This window comes from Chinchilla lanigera, unplaced genomic scaffold (assembly GCF_000276665.1).
Source record: "Chinchilla lanigera isolate Chin_1 unplaced genomic scaffold, ChiLan1.0 scaffold00043, whole genome shotgun sequence".
Taxonomy (NCBI): Eukaryota; Metazoa; Chordata; class Mammalia; order Rodentia; family Chinchillidae; genus Chinchilla; species Chinchilla lanigera.
This window is the reverse complement of record NW_004955444.1, coordinates 9442102-9467429: the sequence shown is the minus strand read 5'-3', so window position 1 is coordinate 9467429 and position 25328 is coordinate 9442102. Positions and strand designations below refer to the sequence as shown.

Below are 25328 nucleotides of genomic sequence, written 5' to 3'. Positions count from 1 at the left end.
ATTTTTTATTAGAAAAGAGAGCAGGAATTAATTTTTTGCTAAACTGTCTATATACTGCCTGAACAGCCTGATAGTTTTCTTACCTCCTCTGAGATCTATTTCAGAAGGAAACTGTATACAATACAGTTTAATTTCAAAATCATATGTGATTTGGAAATATACACACACACCCCAAACTGAGCATATTTTTTTTCTAGAACTTAAATAAAAAGTAATAGTAAATTAAGTCCTCAGGCAAACCTTCAGCCTAAGTTTATGTATATTTTCCACCAGTATCAGTTTTTAAGTACTATACTTTCCAAGGTTAAGAGAAAGGTTCAAACTGCTAAGAGAATTAATAGCATTACCGTGAGCAAAAGTGGCAGGTACAGGCTGAAGATTAACTGAGTATTATTTATAGTTTTCTGCACACAGCAGCATACAAGTCAACCAGAGAAAGTTAGGTACTATATATAACAACAACAGAATCATTCAAGGGAGGCCTCAGAGCTCTCCCCCCATTCTCCACTTACCATCTACTCAAAAAGTCAGTAACTTAAAATTTACAGCAAAGATCTTTTTTAAGCTTGAAACTACAAAAGGGCAATATAAAGTAAATGTGGAGATACAAATATAAAGCTTATAGTTATTGTAACTATCCCCTACCAAAGATTTGCATCTTAAAGATGGAAGCTTTTTCAGAATTTTAGAAAATGCTTGCCAAAACATTTCCTAAAAACAAGCATGAAATTGGCCACATAAACTGCAAGTAATCTTTAAACACTAAGCAAACACAAAAGAAATTAGGACCACAGAATCAATCTGGGTCACACTGTATCTATCTGTTCCTAAGAACATTATCACTGCCTGGTTGTCATGCTCAGTTCTCCCTTCAAAAATGCACGCACATCCAACCCACAAGCACACAGAATTCCAAGGACATTACCAAATATTAAGTCACAGCACTTCTGAAACACACCTTGTAATTGTCCACAGCCTCTGCAGTTCAAGTCAGAGCTCAGTAGGTCTCTTTATCTTCACCAGTGATGTAAATACAAATACCATACATCACTCCTCAAAACAAAATACAAGCCCCGCCAATTAGCAATAAATGTATTGCCTCAGAGATAAATCTCTATTAACCCAAACCCACATTAAGTCTTGATGTAAAACCAAGCACATGCTGAGCACCCCGCTGCTCATCTTCTCTATCGTTTGCTTGTAACGATAGCTGACAAACTAGCCACACAAATCCTTTTTTAGCTGCTGATCAGACAGATCCCCCTTTGACAATCCAGCATGGTGGAACACTCGAAAATTCTTCCTGCTTCTATTCTATTGCTTGCTCTAAAAACCAGTTTCCTTTTCATTGAGATAATAGCCTTTTCTGCAGTCACATGACTCAGAAGCTACATTAGCAGAGCTTTATGATAATAGACTGAGTAAGCCTCTGCCCCCCTCTTGCTATTAAGGGGATGTCTTTTTCCTCCCTCTCTCTCACTTGAGCGCGCATGCACACACACACACACACACACACACACACAGTCTGAGTCTCACACACGTGCATGCAATGTACACATGTATGTATATCTGAAATTATTTACTCTGTGGAATGCTCATAATAAAAAGGTACACGCTAAAATGAAAATATAATTTCTAGATCTGCTGATAAAGGAAATGCTCATAACGAACGTTCTGATGCAGTCTTTCTTTCACTAGACACAGCACGCTGGCCATGAACATTTCCTCTAAACGCAGCCCTGAGAAGTGGGACAGTCACATGGAAATATGGACTCCCTTGTTCTCTCTTGAGCTTTGCCCCTCAGGATATAAATCTGACAAATCTGGCATAATGAACACTTCAGTGACATTACAGCTATTCAAATGCAGGGAATTAATTCCTTGTATCAGTAAAGCACATGTGAACACACATTTTAACACCAAAATGTAATCTTACTAGGAATATATCCTTGTTAAGTAATTTATAAGTTGTTTCAAGAAGAAAAGTATCCCATGGTTAAAACAATCTTAAAAAGTCCTTTGCATTCGGTCATTCTGATGTATTTCTGACAAATAATCAACTCTTAAAACATACTTAGAAACATTAGCACAGAGCCTGACACACAGTGCTTGTTATTCCAGAATTTTTTCTGGTGTTCCTAAGCGACAGGTAGAAGTTCTACAGAAAAAGAGCAGATTAGTTTATACGCCTACTGTGTCTTTGGTTTTGACTTCTTTCACTTACTCACTGTTTTTCACTGACCCATAATTGTACACATTTACATGGTACAGTGTAATGTTTTGATTCATGTATACACTGCATAATACTTAAACCGGGGTAATGAGCAAACCTTTGTTTCATTATTAAAATTTGGTTTTAATCCATCAAGAAGGCAATTTTGGGAAGGAGTTTAAATTGTAGGAATGGGAGGTAGTGAAGATGAAGAAAAAGAAGTGATAGGGAGTTGCCCAGAAGAAAACCGCAGTGTCACACAGCACATCCACTGGGGAAAACACGCATATGATGAGACTAAGAAAATTTTAAGCTGAAGCTTAACAGTTTAATACATTAACTTAAACTACAGTTTATTTTGCTTGGTTGTAACTAGTTTCCTCAACTCAAAAGTAGAACAGTTGTTTTAATAGAAATATTTAAGTTTGAAACATGGCAAAATACACACAAATTTACCATCTTAACCATTTTTAAGTGTACAGCTGAGTAGTGCTAGCTACATTCACTTTGTTGTGCAACAGATCTCTTGAAGTTTTTCATCTTGCAAAACTGAAACTCTACACCCCTTAAACAACCCTACACTGTCCTCCCCCCCGCAAGTCTGCTGCAACCACAATTCCATTTTGTTTGTGTGAATCTGACTACTGTAGATACCTCATAGTGAAATCATACAGTATGTCTTTTCATATGTACTTAAAGAAAAATTATTTTAATATCAGGAGATCTAAGTAGTTTTCATCTCACAGACTCATTTTACATACACTGAATTATTCATAAGTAAATGTTCGTCTTGAATACAGAAAAACCAGAAATTGTTAAAGAAGCAACAACAGAAGGAATTATCACTATCACATAAAACTTATCTATACAACTGTAATGTCTCAGGACTCAAAAGAATTTGACACTTCTAATTCTAAGACTCTTAACTGTTTTAACCACTCAATATGCAAATAATTCAGGTAGGATAAAGCAGGTATTAAGGTAGTCACCTTAAGTCAAAAGGGAACCATGGCCACTATGGAACTTAACTTCTAAGGAAGGTGTTAGGGAACAGAAGTTTCCACAAGGAAGGATCTAAGCGAAGAAATCCAATTAGAAAAAAAAAATGCTTTAGAGACTAAGAAAATAAATTTAAAAATTTAAAATACCAGCTCAGGATAACATCTCATAATAAAAATCCACAGCACAAGTAAACACTTTAGAACATAACTAAAGTAATTGTTTAAAGACCTTTCAAAGTTGCAATGATCTTAACAGCCACCTGTTTTCATTATGCACTTAAAATTGCAAGTCAATAATCAGACAGGACATCAGCCACAGAGGTAAGAAAAAACTTTTTAAAGAAAGACTAGCATAAAAACTGCAGGGGGCAGCTGGTCAAACTCCATCTATGTAAATACAGTACTGTATGTCCTTTTTCTGCTCACAAAGTCACGAAACCTTTGGTGATCTTATAGGTCACTTCCACAGAGGGAGGGTGAGGTCACAAACACTCAAACACTAACACCACATGTCCTTTATTACCACAGTGGAGCTCTTTACAAATTATTACTCAGCCAGGCCAAGGGAAATGGCAGAATGCTGTGCGTTTTCCTGATCAGATCTCGTGGTAAGAAAATGTCTTCTGCCAAACACATCTATGTACAATGCCTTGATCCAGAGTCTGTGCTTACGCTTCAAGATGCATTGCTGTTAGTACATCTGCCCCTCTGTCATATCTTCTTCTGGCACGCACAAAATTGGTAAAATTGCGTAACTCCTCCTGAGTGCAGAAAGTGGCTACAGCAGATTTTATCATTGGCAATTTTAAACTTTTTTTTCTTCACCAAAGCCGCAGTATTTATGAGAGGGTTAGACAAGATAATCTGTGAGGCTGTTTCTAGCTTTGACATTTTATGATGGTGGTTGTACTATAATCCTGCTTCACTGCTTACTACAGAAGAATGGTGAAAGGTCAAACAAGGATCCAAAAGAATAATGTTTTAACTTTCAAATATACAGTTTTGACTCAGTGCAATACACAGATCGTAAGAGTAAAGTTAAAGCGCTGAGACAAATGGACGCAGCAGCGGAGTCCACGTTCCTGTCAGGACACTTCCATCTGGTGCTGTTCTCAGAGCTCTCCGCTCCTTGTCTCACTAACAGCCACTGTGTTCTGATTTCCTCTCACCAGACATCACTTTTACTTTCTCTAAAACTTCAAACAAGCAGAATCATACAGTCAATGTTCTTTTGTCTTAATTTCTTTTAATATAAAGTTTTTGAGACTCATCCACATTACTATACATATTAATAATTCCTTTCACTTTATTGCTAAGAATATTACATTAGATGAATATACAAGTTTGTTTATGCAATCTCCTGTTGATGGATATCTGAACTGTTTCCAACTGTGAGCGTGTGGTAAACAGAATACTAAAATGGGTCTTCAAGGTTCTCCACTCCCTGGCGGACACATTCAGCATCATCCCCAGGACTGTACTTACAACAGACTTTTAACTTGTGGCTGGTTCTTGCTAGAGGCCGGTTATGGAAGTGGATCTGAGCTACCTACGTAGGTTTTCTCTGTCAGTGCATCAGAGGGTAGGGGAGAGATGGTACCTTTCAGCCTCCTGCACCCTTAGCAACAGCTATCCTATCCTCGCACTGCTGCCATGTGTACAGTGCCAAACCTTTTGTGCTAACATTTCTTTATCTTTAAAAACATTATTAGGTAGCTGTATGAAAAAATTACTTTTGAAAAGGCCACTTTATAGGGAGGAAAGAATATGGCCGTGAAATAAATTTTAGTTTGAAATTATACAGGAAATATAATGTATTATACCCATTATTATTAGTGTGATATGACACTCAACAAAAAGAAATAAAAATATCTGTATCTTAGAGCTTTAAAGAAAAAGTGGAAGAGAATAAGTAAAATGATGATAGTTGGATAAGGTGGGTAGGATTACATGTTATTTCCATTCTAATTATCAAACTCAAGAATGTTGCTTTTACCGATTTAAAAATATGGCACAATGCTGATAACTCCTTAAACTGGGCAGAGAGTACATGATTTATTACACTTGTGTCAAAGAATTAAATTGAGTCTATTATACCGTAAGGTGGTAAATCTTTAACTTGTAAAAATTTCTTTTTTAAAAAATCAGTATTGGAGATTGAATGCAGGGCCTTCATACTGAGCTACACCCCGGCCTTGTCAGTTTCCATTTTGAATGGGGCCTCACTAGGTCACTAGGCTGCACAGGCAGGACTGGGATTCATAACCCTCAGGCCTCGGCCTTCCAGGATGCTGTTACAGGGTGCACTCCCACACCCAGCTTGAAAAGATTTCTGTATACACTCTGACCACAGATTTAAATGTTTTCATATGATTAGAAGTGAAATACACTAAAGGTGACTTGTTTAACAAGTACTGTGGACAAACTCTCAGGTCATTTATAATACTAATTAAAAAGCCCATTAGTATTGAAATAATACAATTATATAGTATAGCTATACATCAGATTTTTAAGACTTACTAAAAGGTCATAGAAGTTAATCTATTTGTTAAATATTTTTTAAATGCAATGAAGAATGTTTCACAAATAATAAGATAATAACTTGAGATGTAATAGTGGTCATTTGAATTTGCTGTTTCCAACAGGTATAGGTCTGTACAGCATTATGTCTCGTGGGCCCCTAGTCTTCCTCAAGAAGTGAGCCAGGATCAGAAGAAAGACCTGTCTCTGAATATTCTGTTCGTGGATAGCATCCTACCAACAGTAGCTAGAGATTTCATTCTTCTGGTATGTGGGCAAGTAAGCCTTAGAAAAGACCCAACTGTATTAAGCTAGCAGAGAGCACTATTCTGTTGGATTATTTCTAATGAAAAGCTTATGCAAACAGTAGTGCATAAATGACTATGATACTACTACAGTATATTATACTCACACAAAAGAAGACGGAGGAAAGGACTATAGAATGCAATCACTTCTAAATATGACTGCCAAGTTACCACTTCATGAAATGAAATAATACATGAACAGTATACTACATAGTTCCATCTCAGCATCTGTACTTCATCCAAGGATTTTAGAGGCTTCAAACTACAGCATCAGATTCTTCCCAATTAGTGCATCTATAAACACTCTAGGTAAGGCATCTTTAAAAGGCTGACTTATTCTGTTAAGACACTGGAGTGCCAATAAGTTAAAGCTGAAATTAAATGATCTGCTATCAAGAATGAGAACTTTAATGGCCTGCCATTATTTAAGCCTTATATATTTTGGGCTTCTGGAAAGGTCAAAGATGATTATATACCACAAGAATTGGATTCACTGATTATTCCAGCACTCTGAGACTGGTTTTATTCCATACTCAATCTCAAGGAGTTTTTATGACTAAATGGATTTGTGAAGTCTTGAGGTTAAAAAGAAGGTAAAGGCTATCCAGTTCTGGGACTCTCAAAATCATCCATTTCAAACTCCCAGGCTTGGGTAATACCACTTTGAGAAGGTAGACTTTTCAAGTACCTACCTTTAATCACATATTACTTGAGGAGGAAACCCCCTGAAATGTTAAGAAGTCAAAAATCAAAGGTGAGGCCAGATCATACTGCATCTTTGAAACATGATGAGAATCAGGTGTCAAGAACAGAACAGCTGAACAGGTCCTTTGACCACATGACTGATGTCATGTGTACCTTTGGGCATCCTTAACAAATGTGGACTAACAGCCCTTCTAACTGCTACTCTCCACTTCCCTTGTCCAAATAGAACCAAAGGAGAGTACCACTCACAAAATAATATAGTACAGGAAGAACCTGGCTCACTCATTCCACGGTCTCACAGAGATCATGGTATCTGAGGCTCTTTTGACTTAAGAAACTGCAAGTCAAATTTTTTTTTTTTTTGGTCTTTTTGAGACAGGGTCTCGCTATGCAGTTCAGGCTGGCCTTGAGCTCACTTTGCAGCCCAGGCTGGCCTTGAACTCACAGTGATCCTCCTGCCTCAGCTTCTTGAGAGCTGAGATTATAGGCATGTGCCACCATGCCCTGCCAAATGTAAATTTTCATTTATTCACAAATTTGGCCATACAAACAAAATTGTTGAAGTTAGACCAAAAGCTACTCTTTGTGAAGATGCTGTTTTTTTGTTGTTGTTGTTTTGTTTTTTTTTTGGACAGGGTCTCACTATGTAGTTCAGGTTGGCCTTGAACTCATTGTGTAGCCCAGGCTGGTCTGAAACTTATGGTGATCCTCCTGCCTCAGCCTCCTGAGTGCTAGGATTACAGGTGTGTGCCTTCACGCCTGGCAGAGATGCTATATTGTAAAGCAAATAATTATTCATCTGTTCCAAACGAGAGGGACTATGATGCGAGGTGCTAAGGAACATGTGTTTTGTATTTGCTTATGAGACTGCATCTCAGAACACAGCACTATTTCTTAGCACCATAAGCCAATTCTGATCAACTGCAAGTGTCATTTGTTAACAATGCTTTCAAAAAAGGTCAACTTTTCTCACCTTGCCTCATTTTCTTTTCTTTTTTCCTTCCTCTCAAAATACTATTAAAAGTATTTATCCTTATTAGTCAGAGGGTAGTAACAATTGCAGCTGTAATAGCAAGTATCAGAAAAGATGGCAAATGGCATCGTTGAAAAAAGACAGCTTTGCCTAAAGTTCCATCAGTCATGGCAATAGTTTATAATAATGGAAAGGCATTTTTAATTTTTTCTGATACCTTTCCCTTTTGGTACCAGGACTCAAACTCACAATCTCATGCTTGCCAGGAAGGCACTGTGCTACTGAGGATAGCTTTCCTTTTTTTCTAACCTCTAATTAATGTGATTCAATAATTTGTTCATACAAATAACATATGAGCCATTAGGTCTCCAGGACAGAATCTCTGGTCCCCAGGGGCCCATAACAAAAAAGTAGGCAAATAAGGATAAGGATGTGGTTCAGCAGTAGAGTACTTGCCTAGCATGCGTGAGGCCCTGGGTTCAAATCTCCGTACCACCGAAAAAGCAGGCAAAACATAAAATATTCTTAGAAATGCCACAACAGAAACATATCAGAAATGACACTTACATTAGGGAGAATCCTTAGGAAGCTACTGCAGTATCAGTGAGAACTGATGAGACTGTATCCCCAACCTTACAAAGTCAAATACTGCCCAGAAATAAACTCTCATATGGATGATCAAATGATTTCTGACAAAAGTGCCAAGACTAGTCAATGGGGAAAGGATGGTCTTTCCAACAAATGGTGTGGTTAAAACTGACTATCCTTCTGCAAAAAAGGCTGGATTCTTAACTTACACAAACAAACATCTGAATTCAGTGTTTGAATCAAAATCACCCAAAGACCTAAATGTAACCCACAGAATGGAGAAAATATTTATCAATCACACATTTGTAAGTGATTGACAGTCAAATATATAAAGAACATTTACAAGCTGACAACAAAAACAAAAACCTGACTGAAAAATGAGCAAAGAATTTGAGTGACATTTCCCTAAAAGAGAAATGGCAAACCCCACTAATCATTAGGGAAATACAAATTAAAACCACAGCAAATTATGACAACCTACCCCTTAGAATTGCTGTTATCAAAAAAGTGGAAAATAACAAGTGACGATGAAGATGTGACAAAATTAGACCTTTGTGCATTGCTGGTGGCATGCAAAGTGGCGCAGCGACTGACGACTTTGCAAAAACTGTAATCCAGCAATTCCACTTCTGGATATGAGCCCAAATGAATTGCAAGCAACAACACGAGCGGACGAACGTACCCATGTGTTCATAACTGCAGTACTCACAATAGCCAGCAGGTGAACTGAACAAAAAAGATGTGGTACATGTATACAATGGAACACTGGCTTAAAAATGAAGGAATTTTGACACATGCTACAATATGGATAAGAAGTGCAGATATTACACTGAGTAAAATATGTAACAAAAGGCAGATATTGTATAATTGCTTTTATATAAAGTATCTAAAAGAGTCAGACTGACAGAGGTGGAAAGGAGAACAATGTTGCCAATGGCTAGAGGGAGGAAGCGTAGGAGTTAGGCTTTAAGACGTAAGAGCCATAGTTAGGGAAAGTGAAAGTACCCTGGGGATGTTGGTGTGGTCATACAACAATGGGAACATATTTAATGCTACAGAACTGCATGTTTGAAAAGGAGCACCAAGATGGCAGAGTGGCAAGCAGCACAGAAAGAGCCTCTCTGAGAGTCGCCGTGCACATGCTGGAGTATAGCAACACGAGGAAGGCAACAAGGAGGAGGGAAGTGGGTTTCCTAGATCCGGTACAGATCAGAAGCACGAATTGAGGCCCACGGAAAGTGTGAAGAGAGAAACTTTAATGAAGAAGGAGGAGGTAGTGCTGTCTTCCCGAGACAGGACTCACTGCATGAGAAGAGCAGTTCAAACCTGCACACACACAGTGAATGCTGGTGATCCCAGAGGTCTTCACCAAGAGATGCAGCAGTGGAGGGGAGCAGCGGATGTGAAGGACTGCTCTCGCTGGCAGTGAGTGCTGAGGGCTCAGTCGTCCCATGTGAGAGAGTGATTAGCCAGCAGCCATCTTGGAGTGGGGACGCCTGAGTCCACAGCTCAGAGCAGCTTCTGACTCCATCTAGCAGCTCCCAGCTGGCCTCAGGCCCACGGGAAGTGTGCTGACAGCTGCAGGCCCAATGAGTTTGGTCTTTGGCAGAAGGTGCAGGCTTCCTGAGATTATCCACTACCTCACCAAAAAGCTCCTGCTGGCTTGCTGGGATAAATCAGCACAGATCAGGACACTATGTCTACACACTGTCTACAAATGACAGCAGAGACCTACCTGGAAGCTGATTGTTCTCTCTCTCTCTCTCTCTCTCTCTCTCTCTCTCTCTCTCTCGTTTGTTTGTTGTTGTGGTAGTTGTTTTGTTTTTGTTTTTTGTTTTTGTCTCCTTCATTGTTTGATCTTGTTTTTATGAGTGTGAATGTGGTTTCTAGCCTCTTTGTGGTTGTGCTTCTTCTTCTTTTTTTTTTTTTTGGCCTGTCTTTTTGAGACAGGGTTTCAATATGCAGTTTGGGCTGGCCTTCAGCTCACTTTGTAGGCTGGCCTTGAACTCACAGTGATCCTCCTGCCTCAGCCTCCTGTGTACTTGGATTACTGGTGAGCGCCACCTTGCCCAGCTGTTCTGTTCTTTTTATCTCTTTCTTTTCTCTTTTCCTCCAGTCTTCTGCACCAGTTTCCCAAAGTTATCATGATCCCCCTCTGTCTTCCAGCTTTACTTCTAATCTCTTCCTCTTCTTCCATTTCTTTATTTTCTCCCTAATCCATTTTAAATTTTAATCCCTGATGGCAAAATTGACATATTAAGGACCTATATGCTGAATATAATTGTTTTAGATTTTGTTATATAACTATAAATACAGTTCATATGGTTAAAGGTAGCATATTAACGGTTAGCTCAGTTTGTCGTTTTCTAGGCTGTGTTTCATGCTATTGTCATTGTTGATGGTACCACTACAGCCAAAACTGACATGATTACTCTAAACAGCTTTTCTTCCTCGCATTTCAAGACTGAGACTGAGGGTCACAGAAAATACTGTAGCACAGTGCCAAAGAATAAGGGCCTGGGCCATACAGGCAGGAACTTCTCAACCCCAACAAATTGAAGAGGCAGGATCTTGCAACAGACCGAAAACCCAAAAACCAGGTACACCTCGAAGACACCCTGGAGAAGTAGTCATTTGGTAAGGGTTCTAAATACCAGCAATAAAGCAACCCAACACAAGCAATTTACAAGCATCACCCCAGCAATTAAACTAAAAAAAGAAAATAAAATAAGACACTTAAGATACAATCCCAAACACCCAGTTTACCAAAGGCAAACCCAGGGGACAATGAGGTGGGACAATCTGAAAGCCATCCACCTGGCCTCTCTAAAGTGGTAACAATAAAGCAACTGAATGAGGCTTTAGAAAAAATCAAATCAGAAATAATTTTTCAGGTAACTGCTGAGATGGTGTCCACAATGAAAACCATGCTTAGTGACTCTAGAGCAGATACAGACAAAAAATAGAGGAGCTTATGAAAACTACGGAAGCCATAAATGCTCAGTATAGGAAAAAAATGGAATCCATAAGGCAGATTCAAGTGGATATTCAGGAGAATAAAAATTCCATTGAAAGTATCCACAGCAAATTAAGCCAATGTGAGGACAGGATCTCAAATATAGAATACAGGCTTGCACTTAGTGATCATGAAAAGAAAGATTTCTCAAAAATAGCAAGGGACCATAAGAAATCAATGTAGCAGCTGTGAGATGAGGCAAAGAAGAATAACTTAAGATTGATTGGAGTCAAAGAAAAAGCAGGAGATAGCACAAATGATATAAAAAGAACTGTTCACAGATGTCATGGTAGAAAACTTCCTCGGTAGAGAAAAAGAATTTGACATACAGTTAAGTGAAGCATATAGAACTCCAATTAGTCACAATCGAAAAAAAAATCTACAGCCAGGCATATCACAGTCAAGATTCTAGAAATTCAACACAAGAATAGAATCTTAAAAGCTATTAGGAAAAAGAAATAAATCACCCATAAAGGAAAGCCCATCAGAATCACAACTGACTTCCTCAGGACAAACCCTCCAGTTAAGGGGAGTTTGGAGTAAAGCGTTTCAAGTTCTACAGGAAAAAACAACCTTCAACCCAGATTGATGTACCCCTTTCAAAACTGATGGAGAAATAAGATATGTCCATGACAAAGAATATTTGAGGAAATTTATGAGCACCAAAGCAGCACTCCAAAATGTTTTCAAGGTCATTCTAGAAAGACTTAACAGGGACTACAACTCCATGAACCCCAACAGAAGGGATCCACCAGGCAAGGCAAACAATTAAACAGAGGAAGGGAAAAAAAGGGGAGCCAACAACAGGAAAGTAACATGACAAGGACAAGTCAATACATATCAGTTATAATCATCAATGTTAATGGTTATAATGTTAATTATAACCATTTACATCAAAAGACACAGACCGGCAGAATGGATCAAGAAGTAAGATCCAATAATATGCTGTATACAAGAAACACATTTAATTCAAAAATAAATTCATAGACTAAAGATCAAAGAATGGAAAACAATACGCCACGCAACAGGAACCCAGAAAAAAGCAGGGCAGCTATTCTATTTGTAGACAAAGTGAATTTCAAGCCAAGACTGATTAAGAGAGATAAAGAAGGTCACTATATCCCTGTAAAGGGAACAACCCAAGAGGCTCAGATAACAATTATAAATATATATCCAAGAAATACCAGTGCACCCAACTATATAAAACAAATTATTAATAGGCATGAAAAATCAAATAAGCACTAAAACAATTATATTGTGGGAATCTCAATACCTGATTGTCACAAGAAAAATCAACTAGACAAAAAATTAACAATGAAATATTAGAACTGAACCAAACTTTTTAACAAATGGACTTAGTAGATGTCTACAGAGTATTCCACCCCACAGCATCAGAATACACATTCTTCTCAGCTACACATGGGACATTCTACAAAACAGACCACATATTAGCTCATAGAATATGCTTAATAAATGCCAAAGAATCAAAATTATCGCATGCACATTATCAGACCAAAGTGCAATGAAACAGGAACAAATGGCAAAAGAAACCACAAGAACTTCATAAATACATGCAAATTAAATAGCACCCTCTGAACAAACAATGAGTCACAGATGAAATTAAAAAAGAAATTAGACAGTTTCTACAATTAAATGGTAATGACAATACAACATACTGGAACTTACGGGACACAATGAAAGCAGTCTTAAGAGGGAAATTTATAGCAGTCAATACCCATATCAGGAAAACAGAGTAAGCACAAGTAAGTAACTTAAAGGTAATCCTCAAACTTCTAGAACAAGAAGAGCAGACTAAGCCAAAAGCTCTTAGGAGAGCTTATAAATTGTAAAGATCAGAGCAGAAATTAATGCATTGGAGACTAAAAAAACAATAGAAAGAATCAATGAATTGAGTTGGTTGTTTGAAAGATTAAATAAAATCGACAAACCTTTACCCAACCTTATCAAAAAAGGGAAGAAAAGAAAAGATTCAAATCCATGCAATTAGGAATGAAAAGGGTGAAATCACAATGGACCTTGCAGAAATCCAGAAAATCATCTACATTTTGAAAACCTGTACCTTAATAAGATGGAAAATGCAGATGAAATGGACAGATTTCTCAATACATATAAATTACCAATGCTGAATCAAAAGATATAAAAATCCTAAATAAACCAATATCAATCAATGAAATACAAGATGTAATTAAAAACCTACCAATAAAGAAAAGCCCAGTCCCTGATGGATTCACTGCTAAATTCTATAAAAAGTTTAGAGAAGACCTAACACCAGTACTTCTCAAATTCTTTAATGAAATTGAAAGGGAAGCAATACTCCCAAATTTATTCCTGGAAGCAAGCATTACCCTGATATCAAAACTGAAGAAGGACCCAACTAAGGAAGAGAACTACAGGCCAATCTCCCTAATGAACATAGATGCAAAAATCCTCAATAAGATACTGGCGAACAGAATGTAGAAAATCCTCAATAATATTATACACCATGATCAAGTGGGATTCACCTCAGGGATAGTTCAACATATGTAAATCAATAAATGCAATACATCATATTAACAGAGCCAAGGACAAAACTCACATGACCATCTCAATAGATGCAGAAAAAGCTTTTGACAAAGTTCAACACCCATTCATAATAAAAAAAAAAAACCTACAGATAATTGGAATAGATAGATGGTCTTTATTTTAATCTGATCAAAGCCATCTATGATAAACCAACAACCAACATCATACTAAATGGACTAAAACTGAAAGCTATCTCTTTAAAATCATGAACAAGACCAGGATGTCCACTGTCTCTACTCTTATTCAACATAGTTCTGGAAACTTTAGCCAGAGCAATTAGACAAGACAAAGAAAAAAAGGAATAATCATAGGAAAGAAGTTAAATTATCATTATTTGCAAATGACATGATATTCTACATAGAAGACCCCAAAAACTCCAATAACAAATTGCAAGATTTAATAAGCAAATTCAGTAGCATAGCTGGATACAAAGTCAGCACTCAAAAATCAACAGCCTTCCTGTACATGAACAACAAACTCACTGAGAGAGATTAGAGAAACACCTTTCACAATAGCATCCCCCAAAATGAAATACCTAGGAATCAATCTAACAAAGGATGTAAAAGACCTGTACATCAAAAACTATAGTACAGTACTGGAGACTGAAGCAGCGATCAGAAAATGCAAAGATATCCTTTGCTCTTGGGTAGGAAGAAACAATATAGTGAAAATGGCCATACTTCCAAAACTGTTATGCAGATTTAATGCAATTCCGATCAAAATTCCAAGAGCATATCTTACAGAATTAGAGAAAAGAATCCTAAAATTCATTTGGAACCAGAAGAGACCTGGAATAGCAAAGGCAATCCTGGGCAACAAAGGCAAGGGAGGGGGCATCACAACCCCTGACTTGAAATTATACTATTAAGCTACTGTGATAAAAACAGTGTGGTACCAGCAAAAAAAAACCCCAAAACAAAATGAAACAAAAAACCAAACAAACAAAAACCAGAACAGCAACAACAAAAAAACCCAAAACAAATAAAAAAAATATGATGATCAATGGAACAGATTAGAAGATGCAGAAACAACTCCAGACATACTTAGCCACGTTATCTTTGACAAAGGTGCCAAACACATTCACTAGAATAAAGATAGCCTCTTTAATAAATGGTGCTGGAATAACTGACTGCACATGCCAAAGATTAAATTTGGATCCATGTCTTTCACCATGCACTAAACTAAATTTAAAATGGATCAAAGATCTAAATATTAAAACAGAACCATTATATATGCTGGAAAATAGAACAGGTAAAACTCTTGAAGACACTGGTATAGGCAAAGATTTTATGAATAAAACCCTGATCTCACGGGAACTATCACAAAGAGTCAACAACTGGGATTTCATCTTATTAAAAGCTTTTGCACTGCAAGAGAAACCACCAACAGAGTGAAGAGACAACCCACAATTTGGGAAAAATGCTTGCCAGCTGCTCCTCAGACAAAGGATTACTATCGAGAACATATAAAGAACTCAAAAAAAAAAAAAAATCAGACCTCCCAAATGTAAAGATCCAATCCTAAAATGAGCATCTGAAATGAACACACACTTCTCACACGAAGAAACAGGACTAAACATTTTAAAAGGCAAATTTTAATCATATTGTAAAAGTCTAATCTATACATTCTTTAGGCAGAAAATGTCAAAAACATCCTGTTATTCAAAGCTTTGCCTACAGTTTCAACATCTTTATTTTTGCCTCAATCTGCCTCAAAGTGTTCCTTGTCTCCTGCTAGAGCAGGGAAGATTTACTTTCTGATTCACAAGAACACAATGCAACACAGCACAACAAAACAGAGTAAGTATCTCCGCAGTTCAGAAGTAAGCCTGAAGTTTACCTGTGGCCCATAAAAAGAGAAGCTAAAGGATGAGATACATGAATTGTACCTACGATGATTACAAGCTCCAAGTCCCTTACCACTACCTGCTGTGTGCTCAAGTTTCAAGTGGTTATGTTAATTTATCAACATTTCAAGAAGTGAAAATATCCCAGAATTTAATATTATTATTATAGGCCAAATTTACAAAACAGAGGATAAGAACTACAGATCAGCTAAGCAAGAGAAATTCATAAAAGCTTGGAGAACCATTTATTAATTTGAGAACAAAGAATAGAAAAATTTTCTTAAGCAAACAATAAAAAACAAACATAGGTAATTCTTATATAAGCTAAGCTAAAAAACGATCCTAACTTACTTCTATTTTACTACAGAATAAAGTGATAGATATACCAATTAGAAGACAAAAATACAGACATGAAATGAGACTTCAAGGTTGAGCCTCATCATGGAATCCGGAAAGTTCAGGAAACGCACGACACATATGCTGCAGTCACCTCCTCTCCCCTAGCACAGCAGACTTTGCTAATTAATCACTTGGAAGCCTGTATGTGGCCTCTCAGTTCTCCTCAACACAGCACTCCAGGCGATCAGTATAATCAATAGGAGCTGGCACCGAGCTGAAGCTGCTTAGCATGCCAGCACAGGGTGAGGGTGGGGGAGAGATTTGGGGTGGCCATGAATTATGTAGAGTAGATTCTGTAGGACCTCTGCTAATGGAAAGAGGATGTCACTACACACTACAGATTTTGCAACAGTAGCTTGCTACAAGAATGGAAACTGAATCTGCTGATCTGAAGCAGCTACCTTTCTAAGCCTGCTTTAGACATGAATAAACATCCAGCCAAGTCTCAGTGAGGTAACCAGCTCCGTAGTTCTTTACATACAGAGCTCTTACCCTTGATAGGCCTGGAGAATTCAGGGAAACAAGGAGTACATTGTAGAGTTTTGTTAGAAAAAGGATTTTCTAGTAAAGAAAACCTCCCCCTTCCAGAGGGGAAGATTTCCAGACTGGCCAGCTATTCACCACCTGTTCCTTCAATTTTGCTGATTCTCCCAGGTTTCCACTCATACTACGTCCCCAACCACTCCTGGAGACCAGCTGGCAGAACAGGGGGCAGGGAAATGGAGGCAAGTTTCCAAGGACAAAAGATTTTCTAGACACAAGACCCAAACCAGGGCACCACTGCTGCTGAGTGGATACGGAGCAGAACACAGACCAGAGCACGGACAAAGCAAGGAGGAGAACACGGAGCAGAGCACAGACCAGAACACGGACCAAAGCAAGGAGGAGAACACGGAGCAGAGCACGGAGCAGAGCACAGCCAGAGTGCCCTTTCCATTGCTCCGTGGATGAGCCAAGGCCACAGCTCCTTTAGCCAGGTCAGACCATGACAGGGGACTTTATTGCTTTTTGTTGCTTTATTATATTTTCCCCTTTAAGGGTGAACAACTTCATTAGAAAGGGGCCCTATTCATAAATAAGTCACCCCGAGGGGAAAAGGAAGGGAAAGAAAAAGAAATGAGAGAAGGGAAAAAAAGGAGGCAAAGCTTTTGAAACTAAGAAGGGTTGAAGGGAGGGTAGAGGAATGGGGAAAAAAGAAGAATCAAGTTATAGCATGGACAGGTACAAATCCCCTATGATATTATTATGTACACCTAAAATACACCAATAAACTTAATTAATAACAATAAACAAGTCATCCTTGGATTACAACAAGTGAAAACCATTTAACAGACTAAGCCATTTAACAGACTAAGGGAGTGGATAAAAAGTAAGACTAAGGGTCAGGATTTGATTTCATGTAGTCTGCTTCAAGCATGTGCACTACACAGAAAGGACAGAGAGTGGTAGTGCTTCTGATCTTCATGTGTGTAGGCAACATGCCAGCCAGCGAGCTCCTTCAAACAGCAAATAAGATTAATCTTTCCCTTTCAGAGATGAAAAAACTGAGATTCAGTATAATTAAGTAACTTAGTTCAGTTTACACAACAGAAAGATCGAAACACCAGTGTTTATGCAATGCCGGTGTACATGCAATGCCACCCGTTCTAACACATGCTACTTCTTCAATCCTCTCGGCAGGAGAATGAGGCTTAGAGAGGGGTTTGGAAGTTTAATTAGGGTCAAATTAGCCAGAACAGAAACTTAAGCTCAGACCAACTGAATCAAAATCTCTACTACTATCCTGATACCGATGTAAATAAAACATGTAACAGCTCCAGTTTGCCAAAGCACTGCTAGGATACAATCATGTAATAAGTTCATAGTATACTGAGAGAGGAAGCGTGGCTACTCAGATCATTGTAATTTCCATGAATTTATTCATCAATTATTCATTGAAGTCCTTACTATGGGACAGTGTTACAGGTACTGGAAATAGCAGGCCGTCAATCAGATAAACATCTTTGCCCTCCTGACCTAACGCTCTAAAGAGAGATAATAAATAAGATAAATAAGGAAAAGATACAGTAGCACCGGGAAGAAAAGCAGCATGTGGGAGGACTGACAAGGAGGGCAGGTCACGGACATCTTCTGTTCTCTGCTAACCCTGAGCCAAGTAGCAGGCTTCAGTCACATGACGGCCCCTGCCTTTCCAAACACGCCGCCCCGGAGACCACACCAGTTTCTCCCTACGCTTGGTCATCGCACAATCCGCCTCCCTCAGAACACTTCTGCCACTGTCTTCCAGCTTCAATGACAGCACACTTCTCCACTGACCTGTGTTTATGTCCACCTCTCTCTGCCACAGAGGCCCCTCCTAGGCCTCCCAAACGAAGAGCATTTCTTGAAGACATCCCTTTTCTGTCACTTGTTGAAATTTTATTGTTGATGCAGTTTCAGTGATCACATCTATGTACATGAGACCCAATTCACCCTCTCAGCTTCCAGACGTCACCTTAGCTCCGGGTCCACTTTCCACCTCTCCTGGACATCCCCACCTGGATGTGTCTAGAACAGAACTCCTCGCCACTCAAAGGAACACCCTCCTCCTGTGTCTCCTTGCCATTTCATTAGTTGCCCCACAAACTGCTTTTAACTCTTTTTCTCTCTCAGTCCTCAAACCTACCTCCAGCTCCTCCCCACAGCAAGCCTCGCCCTCACACAGTCAGACTGGTTTTCGCATATTTAACACAGGGATACAATACTGACTTGATTAAATGTAATGTCACAGTAACTGTCAAAGTTCTTAACATGTAGCAGGGACTCAATAAATGTTGTTTCTCCTTTTCTCCTATTCTCACTCTCTGTGAAATGAAATAGGGATCTGGTATTCAGGGGCTTGGTGCAATCTACCCAGTTTTCTAGCTGCGCCCACCAAGTATTTCCCTAGCTCTATGGTCTGAGTTCTGATCAATCTGCAGCCTGTAGTGTTTTCTGACTTGGGTTGGCCCATTGCACACACTTTCTACCTGTCCCACTCTGACGATTTTTCCCATCCTTTCTCTGCCTGTTGACATCGCAATGACCCACAGCGGTTAGTCATCTCCACCGCCGCTTCCGCAGAAATCTCCTTCAGTTCTTCATACAAGCAAGCTCCTCCCCGTCTCCTCGGTCCCCAGAACCCATCAGCTGACTGTGGCAGCGCTTGTCCCTCAACCTACAGTCTGCCCAGCAGTGCAGCAGAGAGTAAGGACTCGAAAGTGAAAAACGACTCAATTCTTGTTACGTCACTGTCGCTGCTACCTCTGTGTTTATTCTGCCCTAACATATTACAGACACGAAAGCACGCTGGCACTGACGTGAACTCTCTGAAGTCGGTCTGTGATGACTTATCTTTGTGTCCCCTACAGCAGAACCATAGGACATATTAAGATACTCTGGTACATAATGTAAACTTGAATTGGATGGTAGTCACGATTTTATTGTATTTTAACAACATTTTACCATAGAGAACAGTGAAGGGTTTTACAGAAAAATTACTGTATGAGAAAAATGTCAATTTGTAGAATTTTAGATGAATTATATAAACTCTGGTCATTAAAACTATGATTTAAATATACAAAAATAGTAACAGCAGAGTCTCAGACACTGATTCCCAAACTTTAGTGTCTAAAGAATATATCAAAGTAAAAATTAATAAGCACTCAATGAAACCCTTAACCCTTGTACTACTCACTTCTATTACAAACTGCAAAAAGTCCTATGGAAATCGCTTGGCCATGTGCAAACAGAAATTAACACGAATACAGAAGAAATTCACTTGTTCCCTGATATGGCGTTAAACATAGGTTTATTAATCAGAGGTGTGTGCCAAAGCTAAACCATGAAGACAGTGATAGAAAACACCTCTTCTAACTCACCCCTGCACTCAACACCTCTACCAGGAAACACAGAATCACAGCCCTCTGGAACAAAATTATCTAAAGCAAAATCAAATTAACATCAATTACCCGGTAGCTTAGACATTAACAATGCAAGAATACATGCTCACAGAGTGGAAGTAAGTCTTAACATCTCGAAAGTATTATTTCTTGGACCTGGTACTTCCCAACGGGTTTTAACTCTAAACAGGGTAGAGCTGAACGAAGATGAGGGGCCTGTATATGTTCGATGCTTTAAAGAAATCTACAGCTAAAAACAAGTAACGACTAAAAGTACTCACAAAGAGCTTATTAAAAAAGAAAGGAATCTCTACAATTATTGAAACAGACGTTTTACTGGGAGACGCCACACTGTCTGGGTCCCTATGACAGGTGAAGACTAAGATAAAATAGTATATTACATAAAAAGTGAATCTTCGAAGTATCTCATCCTTCGCTTCAATGTGCTTTTACAGAACAAAATTAAGAAATGCCAACATCGTATGCCGGTTCCACATGAGGGGGAGAAGCGGGGAACTGGCTAACTGTGACTGTGATGGGCAGGAAAAACATCTCAGAGAAGCTTGCATCTCAGGTGAGCAACACATACGACACTGTTACAATTCAAAAACACCGACGTATATAGCAGGTATTATGAAAATGAGAACAGTAAAAGAAATAAGCAAGCATTCACACTCACGCCTTCTAAAATATTAAGGCCTCAATTAACCGTCATAGCCACTCTTCACTGAGAGCTTAGCGAGCGCCACGCCTAGCGTAAGGCGCCTGATGCACATGAACAACCCCATGAAGCAGGCATGTGCATCACTCCCTGTCGTACAATGTCAGGGCTGGGTTTCAAACCCCGAAACCGCCCTGCTTCCTTAAACACCGTGATACATATATAAACTTCCATGCAAATTCAAGGACCAAGCACGTAACCAGGACAATTAGTATGCCCGACCTTCTGGTCCTATCATAGGAACCACACGATTTTTAAAACCCTATACATGTTAAAGCACTTTCGCATGGAGTAGAGAGAACAGGAAGAGTGGTAACTGGTTCCTGACACGGGAGAAGGGAGCCAGGCGTATCAGGTGGCTTCTTACTGGAGCTACAGACATAACACAAGCTATACAAATGTGTAAGAAATTGTGAGACTGAGCAGTGTCCTTCCCTCTCACAATGTCTACTGTACCTTTCAGGTTTTATTTACTCTTTCAGGTTCTTACACTAGGGAGACAATATGATGTTTACACATGCAGGTCGGGTTTACTTCTTATGAGTATGGTCCTCGGTTGCATCCATTTACTTATAAAAGCCTGGAATTTATCTTTTTTATAGCTCAGTAATACTCCATTGTATAAAAATACTGTATCTTTTTTATGCATTCCTCGGCTGACTGGCTTATGATGGTCACCCACAGAGTCAGATGAGGAAGCGTGCAGAGGGTGTCGCACACTGGAGACTAAAGGATTCAGTCCAAGGTCTGGAGCTCACTGCAGTGTCTGTGCGAGTCCGTATGAGGAGGCTGATGGGTCTGTGACAGAAGGCTGACGAGTTTACGCTGGAAAGCTTTAGGATCCAAGGGAGCAGCCGAAGAGTCCGCCCTGGAAGCCAGAAGATGACCTCCAAGCTGAAGGCAAAGACTGGAGCTCCTCCAAGCAACGGAAGCCCGTCCGTCCTTCCTCATTTCCCTTTTATACCGCCCAGGTGACGGTTTAAGGGTGTACAACTGCTGAGCCAATTTTAGGTAAGCTTCTAAACTTCTCAAGTCGATGCCATCAATCAACCACTACATGAGGGATACTCACTGCAGTTCCTTGAGCCACAGCCCAAACTGCGGTGTGTCTTGGACTGCTGGAGGAGGGACACAGAGGCACAAGTGACCATGCTGAGGTGCAAGCCAGGCCTCTTGATAAGAGCAACATGCAACTCAGCAATAGGTTTAGATGACTTGTGGGGGACAGGGAGAAGAGGGCAGGAGACAGAGTGCTACAGGAGGATTAAAAACAGGCGGTAGCGGCTGTGAGCAGAGGGAAGGCGGCCTGAGGAGGGTGCTGCAGGCGCAGCTTTGCTTCTTGTTCTTTCTGTGTAGGCAGTGAAGTAGTGAGCAAGCACAGTTCTCACTCTTATCTTTACAATATAATCCTTCTTCACAAAAGAGCCATGTTTTTGTTTTCCAGTACTATTTCTAAGGTACACCTGATTTCTATTTTTAGTTTTCCTTTTGTTCTAAAAATCAAGGGTCAAATTCTTACTGACTTCAAGATCTCAACTTTGTAAATCCCACCCAAGATTACCTAAGGGTCAGACTTTTTAAGCAAATTATTAGAAATAATGCAAAGATACATGTAAAAATCTACACAAAAGTCAAATTGGGTGGCTATATAACTCTTTCCCCATGAAAACAGGGAACTTGATAATTACATACCCTGTTCACAGCAGCAGTATATCCAATAACCAAAAGGTAGAAGCATCCCTAGTGCCCATTTACAGATGAATAGGTAATCATAACAGATGGCACCTATTCATTAACTGTGTTTGGTTTCTAATACAAAATGGAATATTACTCAATCTTCAAAAGAAAAAAATTCTGATACATACTATAATAAGCCAGTAACAAATACTCTACTCATATGAGTTATCTAGGATAGTCAGTTCATAAACAGTAGAGAGAAGGTAGAGTGGCAGCTGCCAGGGCCTGGAATGTGCCTGGAGGATGATTTTTTAATGGGACAGAGCTTCAGGTTGGGAAGATGACAGTTCTGAAGGCGGATAGTGATAATGACTGCACAACAGCATGAATGTACCATATGCCACTGAGCTATACAACTTAAAAACAGCAAAAATGATTGTGTTTTTTTGAGACAGGGTCTCACTATGCAGTTCAGGCTGGCCTTGAGCTCACTTTGTTGCTCAGGCTGGCCTCGAAGTCGCAATGATCTTCCTGCCTCAACCTTCTGAGTGCTGGGATTACAGGCATGTGCCACCATGCCCAGTGAAAAAATGATTTTTAAGAAGGAGTCAAATTGAATTTCTCTGACTAAAATTACCATATATTTATGTTCACATTTTTATATGATACAGAACAATGTATAGATTTCTTTACTGCATAAAAAAGTATGTTCCTAAAATATAGGTAAAAGATCTTTCACATATAAAATACTATCTTTCTATCAAATCACATAACCTTGGAGAAACAGAATTTCATATACATGTAAAAATAGGAAGTAAAAAGGACTAAGATACAGTGTATGTAATGTAACAATTCCATGATGAATGCTTTTACTGTGTTTTTCCAAACCTGCAACAGTAAGAAAAATCAAGGAAAAAAAGAAGAAGATAATACATTGATGGCCAACCTGAAAAGAGAGATCACACCACTTGCCTAAGATGTATATATTCCAACAGGGGTCTACGAGCCATCCGTTGAGCCCTACTGGCTTAAGTCCATCACTTCTATGAATCAAAAACAATAAAATGAAAAAAAGAATCAGAGCATGGCAGAAAAACTACAAATGTCTTGTTAGCTATCTCTTCGTTTTGTACAACTTATCACAGAGCAACGCAAGCGTAGATGATGATTCTCTGCTTTTCTTCTAAATGAGTCCATTACTGAGGACTGGGACTGTGCAGTCAGGATGTAGAAGTTGTATTTCAAAATCCACTATGTGAAATTTTAAAACATTTCATGGATGCCTAATATAGATGAGAAGCTTTTTTTTTTGGCTTGCTGGCTTGCGGTGGAATCCATGCCTCTGCACAGGCTGGGCAAGTGCTCTATCACTGAGTTAGAGTACAAGCCTGGAAGTTAGTTCTTTAGGAATTTTTCAGATGATCTTCAGCGCCACCAGAGCTGTAAGGAACTTTCTCCAATGCAAGGAGACATTCACACTCAAAACGCCATCACAGGTGACACGGCACAGGAAGGAGGCCTGCCAGCCAGCGGGCACGAGGCGCGGCTCTGTGTGTAGGCCCTTGCACTGGGCCATGCGTCCTCCACAAGCAGCAGCTGAGCTGGGGGGGACAAGGTCCACTGCAGGGGCTGCCCCTGTAGAAACTTCCCCAGGAAACCCTATTTTCTTAACAAGTTTACAAGGAAAGCTTCTGAACTCCCTCTGAAGGGGACACTCACTTCCAAATGTCAGGGGAGCCCGAGACTAGGGCTCTTCCAGGAGGTATTTACATCCCATTTACCCTCTTACCAAGATACAGTTTACCTAGTTCTTTGGAGTTCTCAATGATTTTTAGGAGTGTAAAACAGACCTAAGAACAAGAGTTTGAAAGCCACAGCACTGTACTGTACTGTACTGCCTCCCACAGACTGAAGATACCATGACTTTGATGTCAAGTAGCACCGTAAAAAGCGGTTATCAAACAAAGAGAATTGGTCAATAAAGCAATTTTTTAAAAAGATGCAGTTTACCAATCAGGAGTCGTTCTTACTATAAAGTGATGCCTAGAATGCTACTGACAACATTTTATGAGACTCCTAAAGGACTGATTACAGAGTTAACCAAAGGTTAAAATCTAACCTGAGATATCTGAAGTATAAGTCAATATGACAAGCATAACCTATAGAAAAGTGGGCAAAAAAGTATTATCAGTCAATTCAAAAGAGAGAATTCATACAGCCTTTGTATAATCTCAACAGCAACTCAGAAATTCATATTAAAGCTAAAGCAAAATACCATTTCACAACCTTAACATGGTCAAAAATAAGTCTTAAAACTCGTATAATGCCAAATGTTGACCTACATGCCAGGGTGCAGTGGAAACTGGGAAAATAAGTTGAAAATATTTAGTATCCTACAACCTAGCCTAAGTGTGCTATCCTCTTACATAACACCCCAGAGAAATTCTTGTATGTACACAAGATGACATGTCCACTGCCAGAACAGTTGTAATAAAAAGTGAGAAACAACCTAAATGTTTATGTACAGGAAGACAGATAGACTGTATCATTCATATAAGGGAATACTACAGAACATTTGACCTGCATGTACATGGATACTATCTCAAAATATTACAAAGAAAAGGCAAGTTACAGAGTAAAACAGACAGTATACTTTTTAAGCTTTGAAACAGAAAATTGTATGAAAGGTAGTTAGATGCACAAAGTCAAAGTTAAAAAAAACTGTGTACAATAAACAAATTCAGGACAGCAGTGACCTCCAAGAATAGTATAATCCAAAGAAACGGAGGTGAAAAAGTAAGAGTAAGGAGTGAGGTGTGGTGCTCTGATACTTACTTCATTCTGACCTCTAAAGTAATGGCA

General features: G+C 39.1%; 1 protein-coding gene and 2 long non-coding RNA genes across 4 annotated transcripts in view; 2 read left to right on the top strand and 1 right to left on the bottom strand.

Annotated features, from left to right (window-relative positions):
- Positions 1-25328, bottom strand: part of Ncoa2 (nuclear receptor coactivator 2) — a gene marked incomplete in the record, with an annotated part of 273362 nt that overhangs the window by 119680 nt on the left and 128354 nt on the right.
- On the top strand, positions 3701-21513 carry LOC102003814. Of its 2 annotated transcripts, none has more exons than XR_262253.2 (5): positions 3701-3821; positions 5859-6000; positions 16803-17125; positions 20524-20642; positions 21474-21513. It is a non-coding gene; the product is annotated as an uncharacterized LOC102003814 (long non-coding RNA). The 2 variants fall into 2 exon arrangements; XR_262254.2 differs by having other exon boundaries at positions 5859-6347.
- LOC102004127 lies at positions 21529-23548 on the top strand. Its single transcript, XR_262255.1, has 2 exons — positions 21529-21800; positions 23364-23548. It is a non-coding gene; the product is annotated as an uncharacterized LOC102004127 (long non-coding RNA).